The following is an 18,957-nucleotide window of genomic DNA, read 5'->3' as shown; positions in this document are numbered from 1 at the left end:
GCTCCTCGGGGCGCGTCTTGCTGGGGCCTCTCTCCTGGAGGCGCTCAGTCAGACCCAGTGCTTACATGTGGCAAGACGCTCCTCGGGGCGCGTCTTGCTTGGGCCTCTCTCCTGGAGGCGCTCAGTCAGACCCAGTGGTGACATGTGGCAAGACGCTCCTCGGGGCGCGTCTTGCTTGGGCTTCTCTCATGGAGGCCCTCAGTCAGACCCATTGTTGATATGTGGCAAGACGCTCCTCGGGGCGCGTCTTGCTTGGGCCTCTCTCCTGGAGGCGCTCAGTCAGACCGAGTGCTGACACGTGGCAAGATGCTCCTCGGGGCGCGTCTTGCTTGGGCTTCTCTCCTGGAGGCCCTCAGTCAGACCCATTGTTGACATGTGGCAAGACACTCCTCGGGACGCGTCTTGCTTGGGCTTCTCTTCTGGAGGCCCTCAGTCAGACTCATTGTTGACATGTGGCAAGACACTCCTCGGGACGCGTCTTGCTTGGGCCTCTCTCCTGGAGGCGCTCAGTCAGACCGAGTGCTGACATAAGGCAAGACGCACCTCGGGGCGCGTCTTGCTGGGGCCTCTCTCCTGGAGGCGCTCAGTCAGACCCAGTGCTTACATGTGGCAAGACGCTCCTCTGGGCGCGTCTTGCTGGGGCTTCTCTCCTGGAGGCATACAGTCAGACCGAGTGCTGACATGTGGCAAGACACTCCTCGGGACGCGTCTTAGTTGGGCTTCTCTCCTGGAGGCCCTCAGTCAGACTCATTGTTGACATGTGGCAAGACGCTCCTCGGGGCGCGTCTTGCTTGGGCCTCTCTCCTGGAGGCGCTCAGTCAGACCCAGTGCTGACATGTGGCAAGACGCTCCTCGGGGCGCTTCTTGCTTGGGCTTCTCTCATGGAGGCCCTCAGTCAGAGCCATTGTTGATATGTGGCAAGACGCTCCTCGGGGCGAGTCTTGCTTGGGCCTCTCTCCTGGAGGTGCTCAGTCAGACCCAGTGTTGACATGGTGCAAGACGCTCCTCGGGGCGCGTCTTGCTTGGGCTTCTCTCTTGGAGGCCCTCAGTCAGACCCATTGTTGACATGTGGCAAGACGCTCCTCGGGGCGCGTCTTGCTTGGGCTTCTCTCCTGGAGGCCCTCAGTCAGACCCATTGTTGACATGTGGCAAGACGCTCCTCGGGGCGCGTCTTGCTGGGGCTTCTCTCCTGGAGGCGTTCAGTCAGACCGAGTGCTGACATGTGGCAAGACACTCCTCGGGACGCGTCTTAGTTGGGCTTCTCTCCTGGAGGCCCTCAGTCAGACTCATTGTTGACATGTGGCAAGACGCTCCTCGGGGCGCGTCTTGCTTGGGCCTCTCTCCTGGAGGCGCTCAGTCAGACCCAGTGGTGACATGTGGCAAGACGCTCCTCGGGGCGCGTCTTGCTTGGGCCTCTCTCCTGGAGACGCTCAGTCAGACCCAGTGTTGACACGTGACAAGACGCTCCTCGGGGCGCGTCTTGCTTGGGCTTCTCTCATGGAGGCCCTCAGTCAGACCCATTGTTGATATGTGGCAAGACGCTCCTCGGGGCGCGTCTTGCTTGGGCCTCTCTCCTGGAGGCGCTCAGTCAGACCGAGTGCTGACATGTGGCAAGAGGCTCCTCGGGGTGCTTCTTGCTTTGGCTTCTCTCATGGAGGCCCTCAGTCAGACCCATTGTTGATATGTGGCAGGACGCTCCTCGGGGCGAGTCTTGCTTGGGCCTCTCTCCTGTAGGTTCTCAGTCAGACCCAGTGTTGACATGGTGCAAGACGCTTCTCGGGGCGCGTCTTGCTTGGGCTTCTCTCCTGGAGGCGTTCAGTCAGACCGAGTGCTGACATGTGGCAAGACACTCCTCGGGACGCGTCTTAGTTGGGCTTCTCTCCTGGAGGCCCTCAGTCAGACTCATTGTTGACATGTGGCAAGACGCTCCTCGGGGCGCGTCTTGCTTGGGCCTCTCTCCTGGAGGCGCTCAGTCAGACCCAGTGGTGACATGTGGCAAGACGCTCCTCGGGGCGCATCTTGCTTGGGCCTCTCTCCTGGAGACGCTCAGTCAGACCCAGTGTTGACACGTGACAAGACGCTCCTCGGGGCGCGTCTTGCTTGGGCTTCTCTCATGGAGGCCCTCAATCAGACCCATTGTTGATATGTGGCAAGACGCTCCTCGGGGCGCGTCTTGCTTGGGCCTCTCTCCTGGAGGCGCTCAGTCAGACCGAGTGCTGACATGTGGCAAGAGGCTCCTCGGGGCGCTTCTTGCTTGGGCTTCTCTCATGGAGGCCCTCAGTCAGACCCATTGTTGATATGTGGCAGGACGCTCCTCGGGGCGAGTCTTGCTTGGGCCTCTCTCCTGAAGGTGCTCAGTCAGACCCAGTGTTGGCATGGTGCAAGACGCTCCTCGGGGCGCGTCTTGCTTGGGCTTCTCTCTTGGAGGCCCTCAGTCAGACCCATTGTTTACATGTGGCAAGGCGCTCCTCGGGGCGCGTCTTGCTTGGGCTTCTCTCCTGGTGGCCCTCAGTCAGACCCATTGTTGACATGTGGCAAGACGCTCCTCGGGGCGCGTCTTGCTTGGGCCTCTCTCCTGGAGGCGCTCAGTCAGACCGAGTGCTGACATAAGGCAAGACGCTCCTTGGGGCGCGTCTTGCTGGGGCCTCTCTCCTGGAGGCGCTCAGTCAGACCCAGTGCTTACATGTGGCAAGACGCTCCTCGGGGCACGTCTTGCTTGGGCCTCTCTCCTGGAGGTGCTCAGTCAGACCCAGTGTTGACATGGTGCAAGACGCTCCTCGGGGCGCGTCTTGCTTGGGCTTCTCTCTTGGAGGCCCTCAGTCAGACCCATTGTTGACATGTGGCAAGACGCTCCTCGGGGTGCGTCTTGCTTGGGCTTCTCTCCTGGAGGCCCTCAGTCAGACCCATTGTTGACATGTGGCAAGACGCTCCTCGGGGCGCGTCTTGCTTGGGCCTCTCTCCTGGAGGCGCTCAGTCAGACCGAGTGCTGACATAAGGCAAGACGCTCCTCGGGGCGCGTCTTGCTGGGGCCTCTCTCCTGGAGGCGCTCAGTCAGACCCAGTGCTTACATGTGGCAAGACGCTCCTCGGGGCGCGTCTTGCTTGGGCCTCTCTCCTGGAGGCGCTCAGTCAGACCCAGTGGTGACATGTGGCATGACGCTCCTCGGGGCGCGTCTTGCTTGGGCTTCTCTCATGGAGGCCCTCAGTCAGACCCATTGTTGATATGTGGCAAGACGCTCCTCGGGGCGCGTCTTGCTTGGGCCTCTCTCCTGGAGGCGCTCAGTCAGACCGAGTGCTGACACGTGGCAAGACGCTCCTCGGGGCGCGTCTTGCTTGGGCTTCTCTCCTGGAGGCCCTCAGTCAGACCCATTGTTGACATGTGGCAAGACACTCCTCGGGACGCGTCTTGCTTGGGCTTCTCTCCTGGAGGCCCTCAGTCAGACCCATTGTTGACATGTGGCAAGACACTCCTCGGGACGCGTCTTGCTTGGGCTTCTCTTCTGGAGGCCCTCAGTCAGACTCATTGTTTACATGTGGCAAGACACTCCTCGGGACGCGTCTTGCTTGGGCCTCTCTCCTGGAGGCGCTCAGTCAGACCGAGTGCTGACATAAGGCAAGACGCACCTCGGGGCGCGTCTTGCTGGGGCCTCTCTCCTGGAGGCGCTCAGTCAGACCCAGTGCTTACATGTGGCAAGACGCTCCTCTGGGCGCGTCTTGCTGGGGCTTCTCTCCTGGAGGCATACAGTCAGACCGAGTGCTGACATGTGGCAAGACACTCCTCGGGACGCGTCTTAGTTGGGCTTCTCTCCTGGAGGCCCTCAGTCAGACTCATTGTTGACATGTGGCAAGACGCTCGTCGGGGCGCGTCTTGCTTGGGCCTCTCTCCTGGAGGCGCTCAGTCAGACCCAGTGCTGACATGTGGCAAGACGCTCCTCGGGGCGCTTCTTGCTTGGGCTTCTCTCATGGAGGCCCTCAGTCAGAGCCATTGTTGATATGTGGCAAGACGCTCCTCGGGGCGAGTCTTGCTTGGGCCTCTCTCCTGGAGGTGCTCAGTCAGACCCAGTGTTGACATGGTGCAAGACGCTCCTCGGGGCGCGTCTTGCTTGGGCTTCTCTCTTGGAGGCCCTCAGTCAGACCCATTGTTGACATGTGGCAAGACGCTCCTCGGGGCGCTTCTTGCTTGGGCTTCTCTCCTGGAGGCCCTCAGTCAGACCCATTGTTGACATGTGGCAAGACGCTCCTCGGGGCGCGTCTTGCTGGGGCTTCTCTCCTGGAGGCGTTCAGTCAGACCGAGTGCTGACATGTGGCAAGACACTCCTCGGGACGCGTCTTAGTTGGGCTTCTCTCCTGGAGGCCCTCAGTCAGACTCATTGTTGACATGTGGCAAGACGCTCCTCGGGGCGCGTCTTGCTTGGGCCTCTCTCCTGGAGGCGCTCAGTCAGACCCAGTGGTGACATGTGGCAAGACGCGCCTCGGGGCGCGTCTTGCTTGGGCCTCTCTCCTGGAGACGCTCAGTCAGACCCAGTGTTGACACGTGACAAGACGCTCCTCGGGGCGCGTCTTGCTTGGGCTTCTCTCATGGAGGCCCTCAGTCAGACCCATTGTTGATATGTGGCAAGACGCTCCTCGGGGCGCGTCTTGCTTGGGCCTCTCTCCTGGAGGCGCTCAGTCGGACCGAGTGCTGACATGTGGCAAGAGGCTCCTCGGGGCGCTTCTTGCTTGGGCTTCTCTCATGGAGGCCCTCAGTCAGACCCATTGTTGATATGTGGCAGGACGCTCCTCGGGGCGAGTCTTGCTTGGGCCTCTCTCCTGTAGGTGCTCAGTCAGACCCAGTGTTGACATGGTGCAAGACGCTTCTCGGGGCGCGTCTTGCTTGGGCTTCTCTCCTGGAGGCGTTCAGTCAGACCGAGTGCTGACATGTGGCAAGACACTCCTCGGGACGCGTCTTAGTTGGGCTTCTCTCCTGGAGGCCCTCAGTCAGACTCATTGTTGACATGTGGCAAGACGCTCCTCGGGGCGCGTCTTGCTTGGGCCTCTCTCCTGGAGGCGCTCAGTCAGACCCAGTGGTGACATGTGGCAAGACGCTCCTCGGGGCGCATCTTGCTTGGGCCTCTCTCCTGGAGACGCTCAGTCAGACCCAGTGTTGACACGTGACAAGACGCTCCTCGGGGCGCGTCTTGCTTGGGCTTCTCTCATGGAGGCCCTCAATCAGACCCATTGTTGATATGTGGCAAGACGCTCCTCGGGGCGCGTCTTGCTTGGGCCTCTCTCCTGGAGGCTCTCAGTCAGACCGAGTGCTGACATGTGGCAAGAGGCTCCTCGGGGCGCTTCTTGCTTGGGCTTCTCTCATGGAGGCCCTCAGTCAGACCCATTGCTGATATGTGGCAGGACGCTCCTCGGGGCGAGTCTTGCTTGGGCCTCTCTCCTGGAGGTGCTCAGTCAGACCCAGTGTTGACATGGTGCAAGACGCTCCTCGGGGCGCGTCTTGCTTGGGCTTCTCTCTTGGAGGCCCTCAGTCAGACCCATTGTTTACATGTGGCAAGGCGCTCCTCGGGGCGCGTCTTGCTTGGGCTTCTCTCCTGGAGGCCCTCAGTCAGACCCATTGTTGACACGTGGCAAGACGCTCCTCGGGGCGCGTCTTGCTTGGGCCTCTCTCCTGGAGGCGCTCAGTCAGACCGAGTGCTGACATAAGGCAAGACGCTCCTTGGGGCGCGTCTTGCTGGGGCCTCTCTCCTGGAGGCGCTCAGTCAGACCCAGTGGTGACATGTGGCAAGACGCTCCTCGGGGCGCATCTTGCTTGGGCCTCTCTCCTGGAGACGCTCAGTCAGACCCAGTGTTGACACGTGACAAGACGCTCCTCGGGGCGCGTCTTGCTTGGGCTTCTCTCATGGAGGCCCTCAATCAGACCCATTGTTGATATGTGGCAAGACGCTCCTCGGGGCGCGTCTTGCTTGGGCCTCTCTCCTGGAGGCTCTCAGTCAGACCGAGTGCTGACATGTGGCAAGAGGCTCCTCGGGGCGCTTCTTGCTTGGGCTTCTCTCATGGAGGCCCTCAGTCAGACCCATTGTTGATATGTGGCAGGACGCTCCTCGGGGCGAGTCTTGCTTGGGCCTCTCTCCTGGAGGTGCTCAGTCAGACCCAGTGTTGACATGGTGCAAGACGCTCCTCGGGGCGCGTCTTGCTTGGGCTTCTCTCTTGGAGGCCCTCAGTCAGACCCATTGTTTACATGTGGCAAGGCGCTCCTCGGGGCGCGTCTTGCTTGGGCTTCTCTCCTGGAGGCCCTCAGTCAGACCCATTGTTGACACGTGGCAAGACGCTCCTCGGGGCGCGTCTTGCTTGGGCCTCTCTCCTGGAGGCGCTCAGTCAGACCGAGTGCTGACATAAGGCAAGACGCTCCTTGGGGCGCGTCTTGCTGGGGCCTCTCTCCTGGAGGCGCTCAGTCAGACCCAGTGCTTACATGTGGCAAGACGCTCCTCGGGGCGCGTCTTGCTTGGGCCTCTCTCCTGGAGGTGCTCAGTCAGACCCAGTGTTGACATGGTGCAAGACGCTCCTCGGGGCGCGTCTTGCTTGGGCTTCTCTCTTGGAGGCCCTCAGTCAGACCCATTGTTGACATGTGGCAAGACGCTCCTCGGGGTGCGTCTTGCTTGGGCTTCTCTCCTGGAGGCCCTCAGTCAGACCCATTGTTGACATGTGGCAAGACGCTCCTCGGGGCGCGTCTTGCTTGGGCATCTCTCCTGGAGGCGCTCAGTCAGACCGAGTGCTGACATAAGGCAAGACGCTCCTCGGGGCGCGTCTTGCTGGGGCCTCTCTCCTGGAGGCGCTCAGTCAGACCCAGTGCTTACATGTGGCAAGACGCTCCTCGGGGCGCGTCTTGCTTGGGCCTCTCTCCTGGAGGCGCTCAGTCAGACCCAGTGGTGACATGTGGCATGACGCTCCTCGGGGCGCGTCTTGCTTGGGCTTCTCTCATGGAGGCCCTCAGTCAGACCCATTGTTGATATGTGGCAAGACGCTCCTCGGGGCGCGTCTTGCTTGGGCCTCTCTCCTGGAGGCGCTCAGTCAGACCGAGTGCTGACACGTGGCAAGACGCTCCTCGGGGCACGTCTTGCTTGGGCTTCTCTCCTGGAGGCCCTCAGTCAGACCCATTGTTGACATGTGGCAAGACACTCCTCGGGACGCGTCTTGCTTGGGCTTCTCTCCTGGAGGCCCTCAGTCAGACTCATTGTTGACATGTGGCAAGACGCACCTCGGGGCGCGTCTTGCTGGGGCCTCTCTCCTGGAGGCGCTCAGTCAGACCCAGTGCTTACATGTGGGAAGACGCTCCTCGGGGCGCGTCTTGCTGGGGCTTCTCTCCTGGAGGCATACAGTCAGACCGAGTGCTGACATGTGGCAAGACACTCCTCGGGACGCGTCTTAGTTGGGCTTCTCTCCTGGAGGCCCTCAGTCAGACTCATTGTTGACATGTGGCAAGATGCTCCTCGGGGCGCGTCTTGCTTGGGCCTCTCTCCTGGAGGCGCTCAGTCAGACCCAGTGCTGACATGTGGCAAGACGCTCCTCGGGGCGCTTCTTGCTTGGGCTTCTCTCATGGAGGCCCTCAGTCAGACCCATTGTTGATATGTGGGAAGACTCTCCTCGGGGCGAGTCTTGCTTGGGCCTCTCTCTTGGAGGCCCTCAGTCAGACCCATTGTTTACATGTGGCAAGGCGCTCCTCGGGGCGCGTCTTGCTTGGGCTTCTCTCCTGGAGGCCCTCAGTCAGACCCATTGTTGACACGTGGCAAGACGCTCCTCGGGGCGCGTCTTGCTTGGGCCTCTCTCCTGGAGGCGCTCAGTCAGACCGAGTGCTGACATAAGGCAAGACGCTCCTTGGGGCGCGTCTTGCTGGGGCCTCTCTCCTGGAGGCGCTCAGTCAGACCCAGTGCTTACATGTGGCAAGACGCTCCTCGGGGCGCGTCTTGCTTGGGCCTCTCTCCTGGAGGTGCTCAGTCAGACCCAGTGTTGACATGGTGCAAGACGCTCCTCGGGGCGCGTCTTGCTTGGGCTTCTCTCTTGGAGGCCCTCAGTCAGACCCATTGTTGACATGTGGCAAGACGCTCCTCGGGGTGCGTCTTGCTTGGGCTTCTCTCCTGGAGGCCCTCAGTCAGACCCATTGTTGACATGTGGCAAGACGCTCCTCGGGGCGCGTCTTGCTTGGGCCTCTCTCCTGGAGGCGCTCAGTCAGACCGAGTGCTGACATAAGGCAAGACGCTCCTCGGGGCGCGTCTTGCTGGGGCCTCTCTCCTGGAGGCGCTCAGTCAGACCCAGTGCTTACATGTGGCAAGACGCTCCTCGGGGCGCGTCTTGCTTGGGCCTCTCTCCTGGAGGCGCTCAGTCAGACCCAGTGGTGACATGTGGCATGACGCTCCTCGGGGCGCGTCTTGCTTGGGCTTCTCTCATGGAGGCCCTCAGTCAGACCCATTGTTGATATGTGGCAAGACGCTCCTCGGGGCGCGTCTTGCTTGGGCCTCTCTCCTGGAGGCGCTCAGTCAGACCGAGTGCTGACACGTGGCAAGACGCTCCTCGGGGCACGTCTTGCTTGGGCTTCTCTCCTGGAGGCCCTCAGTCAGACCCATTGTTGACATGTGGCAAGACACTCCTCGGGACGCGTCTTGCTTGGGCTTCTCTCCTGGAGGCCCTCAGTCAGACTCATTGTTGACATGTGGCAAGACGCACCTCGGGGCGCGTCTTGCTGGGGCCTCTCTCCTGGAGGCGCTCAGTCAGACCCAGTGCTTACATGTGGGAAGACGCTCCTCGGGGCGCGTCTTGCTGGGGCTTCTCTCCTGGAGGCATACAGTCAGACCGAGTGCTGACATGTGGCAAGACACTCCTCGGGACGCGTCTTAGTTGGGCTTCTCTCCTGGAGGCCCTCAGTCAGACTCATTGTTGACATGTGGCAAGATGCTCCTCGGGGCGCGTCTTGCTTGGGCCTCTCTCCTGGAGGCGCTCAGTCAGACCCAGTGCTGACATGTGGCAAGACGCTCCTCGGGGCGCTTCTTGCTTGGGCTTCTCTCATGGAGGCCCTCAGTCAGACCCATTGTTGATATGTGGGAAGACTCTCCTCGGGGCGAGTCTTGCTTGGGCCTCTCTCCTGGAGTTGCTCAGTCACACCCAGTGTTGACATGGTGCAAGACGCTCCTCGGGGCGCGTCTTGCTTGGGCTTCTCTCTTGGAGGCCCTCAGTCAGACCCATTGTTGACATGTGGCAAGACGCTCCTCGGGGCGCGTCTTGCTTGGGCCTCTCTCCTGGAGGCGCTCAGTCAGACCGAGTGCTGACATAAGGCAATACGCTCCTCGGGGCGCGTCTTGCTGGGGCCTCTCTCCTGGAGGCGCTCAGTCAGACCCAGTGCTTACATGTGGCAAGACGCTCCTCGGGGCGCGTCTTGCTTGGGCCTCTCTCCTGGAGGCGCTCAGTCAGACCCAGTGGTGACATGTGGCAAGACGCTCCTCGGGGCGCGTCTTGCTTGGGCTTCTCTCATGGAGGCCCTCAGTCAGACCCATTGTTGATATGTGGCAAGACGCTCCTCGGGGCGCGTCTTGCTTGGGCCTCTCTCCTGGAGGTGCTCAGTCAGACCGAGTGCTGACACGTGGCAAGACGCTCCTCGGGGCGCGTCTTGCTTTGGCTTCTCTCCTGGAGGCCCTCAGTCAGACCCATTGTTGACATGTGGCAAGACACTCCTCGGGACGCGTCTTGCATGGGCTTCTCTCCTGGAGGCCCTCAGTCAGACTCATTGTTGACATGTGGCAAGACACTCCTCGGGACGCGTCTTGCTTGGGCCTCTCTCCTGGAGACGCTCAGTCAGACACAGTGTTGACACGTGACAAGACGCTCCTCGGGGCGCGTCTTGCTTGGGCTTCTCTCATGGAGGCCCTCAGTCAGACCCATTGTTGATATGTGGCAGGACGCTCCTCGGGGCGAGTCTTGCTTGGACCTCTCTCCTGGAGGTGCTCAGTCAGACCCAGTGTTGACATGGTGCAAGACGCTCCTCGGGGCGCGTCTTGCTTGGGCTTCTCTCTTGGAGGCCCTCAGTCAGACCCATTGTTTACATGTGGCAAGGCGCTCCTCGGGGCGCGTCTTGCTTGGGCTTCTCTCCTGGAGGCCCTCAGTCAGACCCATTGTTGACATGTGGCAAGACGCTCCTCGGGGCGCGTCTTGCTTGGGCCTCTCTCCTGGAGGCGCTCAGTCAGACCGAGTGCTGACATAAGGCAAGACGCTCCTTGGGGCGCGTCTTGCTGGGGCCTCTCTCCTGGAGGCGCTCAGTCAGACCCAGTGCTTACATGTGGCAAGACGCTCCTCGGGGCGCGTCTTGCTTGGGCCTCTCTCCTGGAGGTGCTCAGTCAGACCCAGTGTTGACATGGTGCAAGACGCTCCTCGGGGCGCGTCTTGCTTGGGCTTCTCTCTTGGAGGCCCTCAGTCAGACCCATTGTTGACATGTGGCAAGACGCTCCTCGGGGTGCGTCTTGCTTGGGCTTCTCTCCTGGAGGCCCTCAGTCAGACCCATTGTTGACATGTGGCAAGACGCTCCTCGGGGCGCGTCTTGCTTGGGCCTCTCTCCAGGAGGCGCTCAGTCAGACCGAGTGCTGACATAAGGCAAGACGCTCCTCGGGGCGCGTCTTGCTGGGGCCTCTCTCCTGGAGGCGCTCAGTCAGACCCAGTGCTTACATGTGGCAAGACGCTCCTCGGGGCGCGTCTTGCTTGGGCCTCTCTCCTGGAGGCGCTCAGTCAGACCCAGTGGTGACATGTGGCATGACGCTCCTCGGGGCGCGTCTTGCTTGGGCTTCTCTCATGGAGGCCCTCAGTCAGATCCATTGTTGATATGTGGCAAGACGCTCCTCGGGGCGCGTCTTGCTTGGGCCTCTCTCCTGGAGGCGCTCAGTCAGACCGAGTGCTGACACGTGGCAAGACGCTCCTCGGGGCGCGTCTTGCTTGGGCTTCTCTCCTGGAGGCCCTCAGTCAGACCCATTGTTGACATGTGGCAAGACACTCCTCGGGACGCGTCTTGCTTGGGCTTCTCTCCTGGAGGCCCTCAGTCAGACTCATTGTTGACATGTGGCAAGACGCACCTCGGGGCGCGTCTTGCTGGGGCCTCTCTCCTGGAGGCGCTCAGTCAGACCCAGTGCTTACATGTGGCAAGACTCTCCTCGGGGCGCGTCTTGATGGGGCTTCTCTCCTGGAGGCATACAGTCAGACCGAGTGCTGACATGTGGCAAGACACTCCTCGGGACGCGTCTTAGTTGGGCTTCTCTCCTGGAGGCCCTCAGTCAGACTCATTGTTGACATGTGGCAAGATGCTCCTCGGGGCGCGTCTTGCTTGGGCCTCTCTCCTGGAGGCGCTCAGTCAGACCCAGTGCTGACATGTGGCAAGACGCTCCTCGGGGCGCTTCTTGCTTGGGCTTCTCTCATGGAGGCCCTCAGTCAGACCCATTGTTGATATGTGGCAAGACTCTCCTCGGGGCGAGTCTTGCTTGGGCCTCTCTCCTGGAGTTGCTCAGTCACACCCAGTGTTGACATGGTGCAAGACGCTCCTCGGGGCGCGTCTTGCTTGGGCTTCTCTCTTGGAGGCCCTCAGTCAGACCCATTGTTGACATGTGGCAAGACGCTCCTCGGGGCGCGTCTTGCTTGGGCCTCTCTCCTGGAGGCGCTCAGTCAGACCGAGTGCTGACATAAGGCAATACGCTCCTCGGGGCGCGTCTTGCTGGGGCCTCTCTCCTGGAGGCGCTCAGTCAGACCCAGTGCTTACATGTGGCAAGACGCTCCTCGGGGCGCGTCTTGCTTGGGCCTCTCTCCTGGAGGCGCTCAGTCAGACCCAGTGGTGACATGTGGCAAGACGCTCCTCGGGGCGCGTCTTGCTTGGGCTTCTCTCATGGAGGCCCTCAGTCAGACCCATTGTTGATATGTGGCAAGACGCTCCTCGGGGCGCGTCTTGCTTGGGCCTCTCTCCTGGAGATGCTCAGTCAGACCGAGTGCTGACACGTGGCAAGACGCTCCTCGGGGCGCGTCTTGCTTGGGCTTCTCTCCTGGAGGCCCTCAGTCAGACCCATTGTTGACATGTGGCAAGACACTCCTCGGGACGCGTCTTGCATGGGCTTCTCTCCTGGAGGCCCTCAGTCAGACTCATTGTTGACATGTGGCAAGACACTCCTCGGGACGCGTCTTGCTTGGGCCTCTCTCCTGGAGGCGCTCAGTCAGACCGAGTGCTGACATGTGGCAAGACGCTCCTCGGGGCGCGTCTTGCTTGGGCCTCTCTCCTGGAGGCGCTCAGTCAGACCCAGTGGTGACATGTGGCAAGACGCTCCTCGGGGCGCGTCTTGCTTGGGCTTCTCTCATGGAGGCCCTCAGTCAGACCCATTGTTGATATGTGGCAAGACGCTCCTCGGGGCGCGTCTTGCTTGGGCCTCTCTCCTGGAGGCGCTCAGTCAGACCGAGTGCTGACACGTGGCAAGACGCTCCTCGGGGCGCGTCTTGCTTGGGCTTCTCTCCTGGAGGCCCTCAGTCAGACCCATTGTTGACATGTGGCAAGACACTCCTCGGGACGCGTCTTGCTTGGGCTTCTTTCCTGGAGGCCCTCAGTCAGACTCATTGTTGACATGTGGCAAGACGCACCTCGGGGCGCGTCTTGCTGGGGCCTCTCTCCTGGAGGCGCTCAGTCAGACCCAGTGCTTACATGTGGCAAGACGCTCCTCGGGGCGCGTCTTGCTGGGGCTTCTCTCCTGGAGGCATACAGTCAGACCGAGTGCTGACATGTGGCAAGACACTCCTCGGGACGCGTCTTAGTTGGGCTTCTCTCCTGGAGGCCCTCAGTCAGACTCATTGTTGACATGTGGCAAGACGCTCCTCGGGGCGCGTCTTGCTTGGGCCTCTCTCCTGGAGGCGCTCAGTCAGACCCAGTGGTGACATGTGGCAAGACGCTCCTCGGGGCGCGTCTTGCTTGGGCCTCTCTCCTGGAGACGCTCAGTCAGACCCAGTGTTGACACGTGACAAGACGCTCCTCGGGGCGCGTCTTGCTTGGGCTTCTCTCATGGAGGCCCTCAGTCAGACCCATTGTTGATATGTGGCAAGACGCTCCTCGGGGCGCGTCTTGCTTGGGCCTCTCTCCTGGAGGCGCTCAGTCAGACCGAGTGCTGACATGTGGCAAGAGGCTCCTCGGGGCGCTTCTTGCTTGGGCTTCTCTCATGGAGGCCCTCAGTCAGACCCATTGTTGATATGTGGCAGGACGCTCCTCGGGGCGAGTCTTGCTTGGGCCTCTCTCCTGTAGGTGCTCAGTCAGACCCAGTGTTGACATGGTGCAAGACGCTTCTCGGGGCGCGTCTTGCTTGGGCTTCTCTCCTGGAGGCGTTCAGTCAGACCGAGTGCTGACATGTGGCAAGACACTCCTCGGGACGCGTCTTAGTTGGGCTTCTCTCCTGGATGCCCTCAGTCAGACTCATTGTTGACATGTGGCAAGACGCTCCTCGGGGCGCGTCTTGCTTGGGCCTCTCTCCTGGAGGCGCTCAGTCAGACCCAGTGGTGACATGTGGCAAGACGCTCCTCGGGGCGCATCTTGCTTGGGCCTCCCTCCTGGAGACGCTCAGTCAGACCCAGTGTTGACACGTGACAAGACGCTCCTCGGGGCGCGTCTTGCTTGGGCTTCTCTCATGGAGGCCCTCAATCAGACCGAGTGCTGACATGTGGCAAGAGGCTCCTCGGGGCGCTTCTTGCTTGGGCTTCTCTCATGGAGGCCCTCAGTCAGACCCATTGTTGATATGTGGCAAGACGCTCCTCGGGGCGCGTCTTGCTTGGGCCTCTCTCCTGGAGGCGCTCAGTCAGACCGAGTGCTGACATGTGGCAAGAGGCTCCTCGGGGCGCTTCTTGCTTGGGCTTCTCTCATGGAGGCCCTCAGTCAGACCCATTGTTGATATGTGGCAGGACGCTCCTCGGGGCGAGTCTTGCTTGGGCCTCTCTCCTGGAGGTGCTCAGTCAGACCCAGTGTTGACATGGTGCAAGACGCTCCTCGGGGCGCGTCTTGCTTGGGCTTCTCTCTTGGAGGCCCTCAGTCAGACCCATTGTTTACATGTGGCAAGGCGCTCCTCGGGGCGCGTCTTGCTTGGGCTTCTCTCCTGGTGGCCCTCAGTCAGACCCATTGTTGACATGTGGCAAGACGCTCCTCGGGGCGCGTCTTGCTTGGGCCTCTCTCCTGGAGGCGCTCAGTCAGACCGAGTGCTGACATAAGGCAAGACGCTCCTTGGGGCGCGTCTTGCTTGGGCCTCTCTCCTGGAGGTGCTCAGTCAGACCCAGTGTTGACATGGTGCAAGACGCTCCTCGGGGCGCGTCTTGCTTGGGCTTCTCTCTTGGAGGCCCTCAGTCAGACCCATTGTTGACATGTGGCAAGACGCTCCTCGGGGTGCGTCTTGCTTGGGCTTCTCTCCTGGAGGCCCTCAGTCAGACCCATTGTTGACATGTGGCAAGACGCTCCTCGGGGCGCGTCTTGCTTGGGCCTCTCTCCTGGAGGCGCTCAGTCAGACCGAGTGCTGACATAAGGCAAGACGCTCCTTGGGGCGCGTCTTGCTGGGGCCTCTCTCCTGGAGGCGCTCAGTCAGACCCAGTGCTTACATGTGGCAAGACGCTCCTCGGGGCGCGTCTTGCTTGGGCCTCTCTCCTGGAGGTGCTCAGTCAGACCCAGTGTTGACATGGTGCAAGACGCTCCTCGGGGCGCGTCTTGCTTGGGCTTCTCTCTTGGAGGCCCTCAGTCAGACCCATTGTTGACATGTGGCAAGACGCTCCTCGGGGTGCGTCTTGCTTGGGCTTCTCTCCTGGAGGCCCTCAGTCAGACCCATTGTTGACATGTGGCAAGACGCTCCTCGGGGCGCGTCTTGCTTGGGCCTCTCTCCTGGAGGCGCTCAGTCAGACCGAGTGCTGACATAAGGCAAGACGCTCCTCGGGGCGCGTCTTGCTGGGGCCTCTCTCCTGGAGGCGCTCAGTCAGACCCAGTGCTTACATGTGGCAAGACGCTCCTCGGGGCGCGTCTTGCTTGGGCCTCTCTCCTGGAGGCGCTCAGTCAGACCCAGTGGTGACATGTGGCATGACGCTCCTCGGGGCGCGTCTTGCTTGGGCTTCTCTCATGGAGGCCCTCAGTCAGACCCATTGTTGATATGTGGCAAGACGCTCCTCGGGGCGCGTCTTGCTGGGGCCTCTCTCCTGGAGGCGCTCAGTCAGACCCAGTGCTTACATGTGGCAAGACGCTCCTCGGGGCGCGTCTTGCTTGGGCCTCTCTCCTGGAGGCGCTCAGTCAGACCCAGTGGTGACATGTGGCAAGACGCTCCTCGGGGCGCGTCTTGCTTGGGCTTCTCTCATGGAGGCCCTCAGTCAGACACATTGTTGATATGTGGCAAGACGCTCCTCGGGGCGCGTCTTGCTTGGGCCTCTCTCCTGGAGGTGCTCAGTCAGACCGAGTGCTGACACGTGGCAAGACGCTCCTCGGGGCGCGTCTTGCTTGGGCTTCTCTCCTGGAGGCCCTCAGTCAGACCCATTGTTGACATGTGGCAAGACACTCCTCGGGACGCGTCTTGCATGGGCTTCTCTCCTGGAGGCCCTCAGTCAGACTCATTGTTGACATGTGGCAAGACACTCCTCGGGACGCGTCTTGCTTGGGCCTCTCTCCTGGAGGCGCTCAGTCAGACCGAGTGCTGACATGTGGCAAGACGCTCCTCGGGGCGCGTCTTGCTTGGGCCTCTCTCCTGGAGGCGCTCAGTCAGACCCAGTGGTGACATGTGGCAAGACGCTCCTCGGGGCGCGTCTTGCTTGGGCTTCTCTCATGGAGGCCCTCAGTCAGACCCATTGTTGATATGTGGCAAGACGCTCCTCGGGGCGCGTCTTGCTTGGGCCTCTCTCCTGGAGGCGCTCAGTCAGACCGAGTGCTGACACGTGGCAAGACGCTCCTCGGGGCGCGTCTTGCTTGGGCTTCTCTCCTGGAGGCCCTCAGTCAGACCCATTGTTGACATGTGGCAAGACACTCCTCGGGACGCGTCTTGCTTGGGCTTCTCTCCTGGAGGCCCTCAGTCAGACTCATTGTTGACATGTGGCAAGACGCACCTCGGGGCGCGTCTTGCTGGGGCCTCTCTCCTGGAGGCGCTCAGTCAGACCCAGTGCTTACATGTGGCAAGACGCTCCTCGGGGCGCGTCTTGCTGGGGCTTCTCTCCTGGAGGCATACAGTCAGACCGAGTGCTGACATGTGGCAAGACACTCCTCGGGACGCGTCTTAGTTGGGCTTCTCTCCTGGAGGCCCTCAGTCAGACTCATTGTTGACATGTGGCAAGACGCTCCTCGGGGCGCGTCTTGCTTGGGCCTCTCTCCTGGAGGCGCTCAGTCAGACCCAGTGGTGACATGTGGCAAGACGCTCCTCGGGGCGCGTCTTGCTTGGGCCTCTCTCCTGGAGACGCTCAGTCAGACCCAGTGTTGACACGTGACAAGACGCTCCTCGGGGCGCGTCTTGCTTGGGCTTCTCTCATGGAGGCCCTCAGTCAGACCCATTGTTGATATGTGGCAAGACGCTCCTCGGGGCGCGTCTTGCTTGGGCCTCTCTCCTGGAGGCGCTCAGTCAGACCGAGTGCTGACATGTGGCAAGAGGCTCCTCGGGGCGCTTCTTGCTTGGGCTTCTCTCATGGAGGCCCTCAGTCAGACCCATTGTTGATATGTGGCAGGACGCTCCTCGGGGCGAGTCTTGCTTGGGCCTCTCTCCTGTAGGTGCTCAGTCAGACCCAGTGTTGACATGGTGCAAGACGCTTCTCGGGGCGCGTCTTGCTTGGGCTTCTCTCCTGGAGGCGTTCAGTCAGACCGAGTGCTGACATGTGGCAAGACACTCCTCGGGACGCGTCTTAGTTGGGCTTCTCTCCTGGAGGCCCTCAGTCAGACTCATTGTTGACATGTGGCAAGACGCTCCTCGGGGCGCGTCTTGCTTGGGCCTCTCTCCTGGAGGCGCTCAGTCAGACCCAGTGGTGACATGTCGCAAGACGCTCCTCGGGGCGCATCTTGCTTGGGCCTCTCTCCTGGAGATGCTCAGTCAGACCCAGTGTTGACACGTGACAAGACGCTCCTCGGGGCGCGTCTTGCTTGGGCTTCTCTCATGGAGGCCCTCAATCAGACCGAGTGCTGACATGTGGCAAGAGGCTCCTCGGGGCGCTTCTTGCTTGGGCTTCTCTCATGGAGGCCCTCAGTCAGACCCATTGTTGATATGTGGCAAGACGCTCCTCGGGGCGCGTCTTGCTTGGGCCTCTCTCCTGGAGGCGCTCAGTCAGACCGAGTGCTGACATGTGGCAAGAGGCTCCTCGGGGCGCTTCTTGCTTGGGCTTCTCTCATGGAGGCCCTCAGTCAGACCCATTGTTGATATGTGGCAGGACGCTCCTCGGGGCGAGTCTTGCTTGGGCCTCTCTCCTGGAGGTGCTCAGTCAGACCCAGTGTTGACATGGTGCAAGACGCTCCGCGGGGCGCGTCTTGCTTGGGCTTCTCTCTTGGAGGCCCTCAGTCAGACCCATTGTTTACATGTGGCAAGGCGCTCCTCGGGGCGCGTCTTGCTTGGGCTTCTCTCCTGGTGGCCCTCAGTCAGACCCATTGTTGACATGTGGCAAGACGCTCCTCGGGGCGCGTCTTGCTTGGGCCTCTCTCCTGGAGGCGCTCAGTCAGACCGAGTGCTGACATAAGGCAAGACGCTCCTTGGGGCGCGTCTTGCTGGGGCCTCTCTCCTGGAGGCGCTCAGTCAGACCCAGTGCTTACATGTGGCAAGACGCTCCTCGGGGCGCGTCTTGCTTGGGCCTCTCTCCTGGAGGTGCTCAGTCAGACCCAGTGTTGACATGGTGCAAGACGCTCCTCGGGGCGCGTCTTGCTTGGGCTTCTCTCTTGGAGGCCCTCAGTCAGACCCATTGTTGACATGTGGCAAGACGCTCCTCGGGGTGCGTCTTGCTTGGGCTTCTCTCCTGGAGGCCCTCAGTCAGACCCATTGTTGACATGTGGCAAGACGCTCCTCGGGGCGCGTCTTGCTTGGGCCTCTCTCCTGGAGGCGCTCAGTCAGACCGAGTGCTGACATAAGGCAAGACGCTCCTCGGGGCGCGTCTTGCTGGGGCCTCTCTCCTGGAGGCGCTCAGTCAGACCCAGTGCTTACATGTGGCAAGACGCTCCTCGGGGCGCGTCTTGCTTGGGCCTCTCTCCTGGAGGCGCTCAGTCAGACCCAGTGGTGACATGTGGCATGACGCTCCTCGGGGCGCGTCTTGCTTGGGCTTCTCTCATGGAGGCCCTCAGTCAGACCCATTGTTGATATGTGGCAAGACGCTCCTCGGGGCGCGTCTTGCTTGGGCCTCTCTCCTGGAGGCGCTCAGTCAGACCGAGTGCTGACACGTGGCAAGACGCTCCTCGTGGCGCGTCTTGCTTGGGCTTCTCTCCTGGAGGCCCTCAGTCAGACCCATTGTTGACATGTGGCAAGACACTCCTCGGGACGCGTCTTGCTTGGGCTTCTCTCCTGGAGGCCCTCAGTCAGACCCATTGTTGACATGTGGCAAGACACTCCTCGGGACGCGTCTTGCTTGGGCTTCTCTTCTGGAGGCCCTCAGTCAGACTCATTGTTGACATGTGGCAAGACACTCCTCGGGACGCGTCTTGCTTTGGCCTCTCTCCTGGAGGCGCTCAGTCAGACCCAGTGCTTACATGTGGCAAGACGCTCCTCTGGGCGCGTCTTGCTGGGGCTTCTCTCCTGGAGGCATACAGTCAGACCGAGTGCTGACATGTGGCAAGACACTCCTCGGGACGCGTCTTAGTTGGGCTTCTCTCCTGGAGGCCCTCAGTCAGACTCATTGTTGACATGTGGCAAGACGCTCGTCGGGGCGCGTCTTGCTTGGGCCTCTCTCCTGGAGGCGCTCAGTCAGACCCAGTGCTGACATGTGGCAAGACGCTCCTCGGGGCGCT

This window comes from Nothobranchius furzeri, chromosome 6, assembly GCF_043380555.1.
Source record: "Nothobranchius furzeri strain GRZ-AD chromosome 6, NfurGRZ-RIMD1, whole genome shotgun sequence".
Lineage (NCBI taxonomy): Eukaryota > Metazoa > Chordata > Actinopteri > Cyprinodontiformes > Nothobranchiidae > Nothobranchius > Nothobranchius furzeri.
This window is presented reverse-complemented; position numbering follows the sequence as displayed.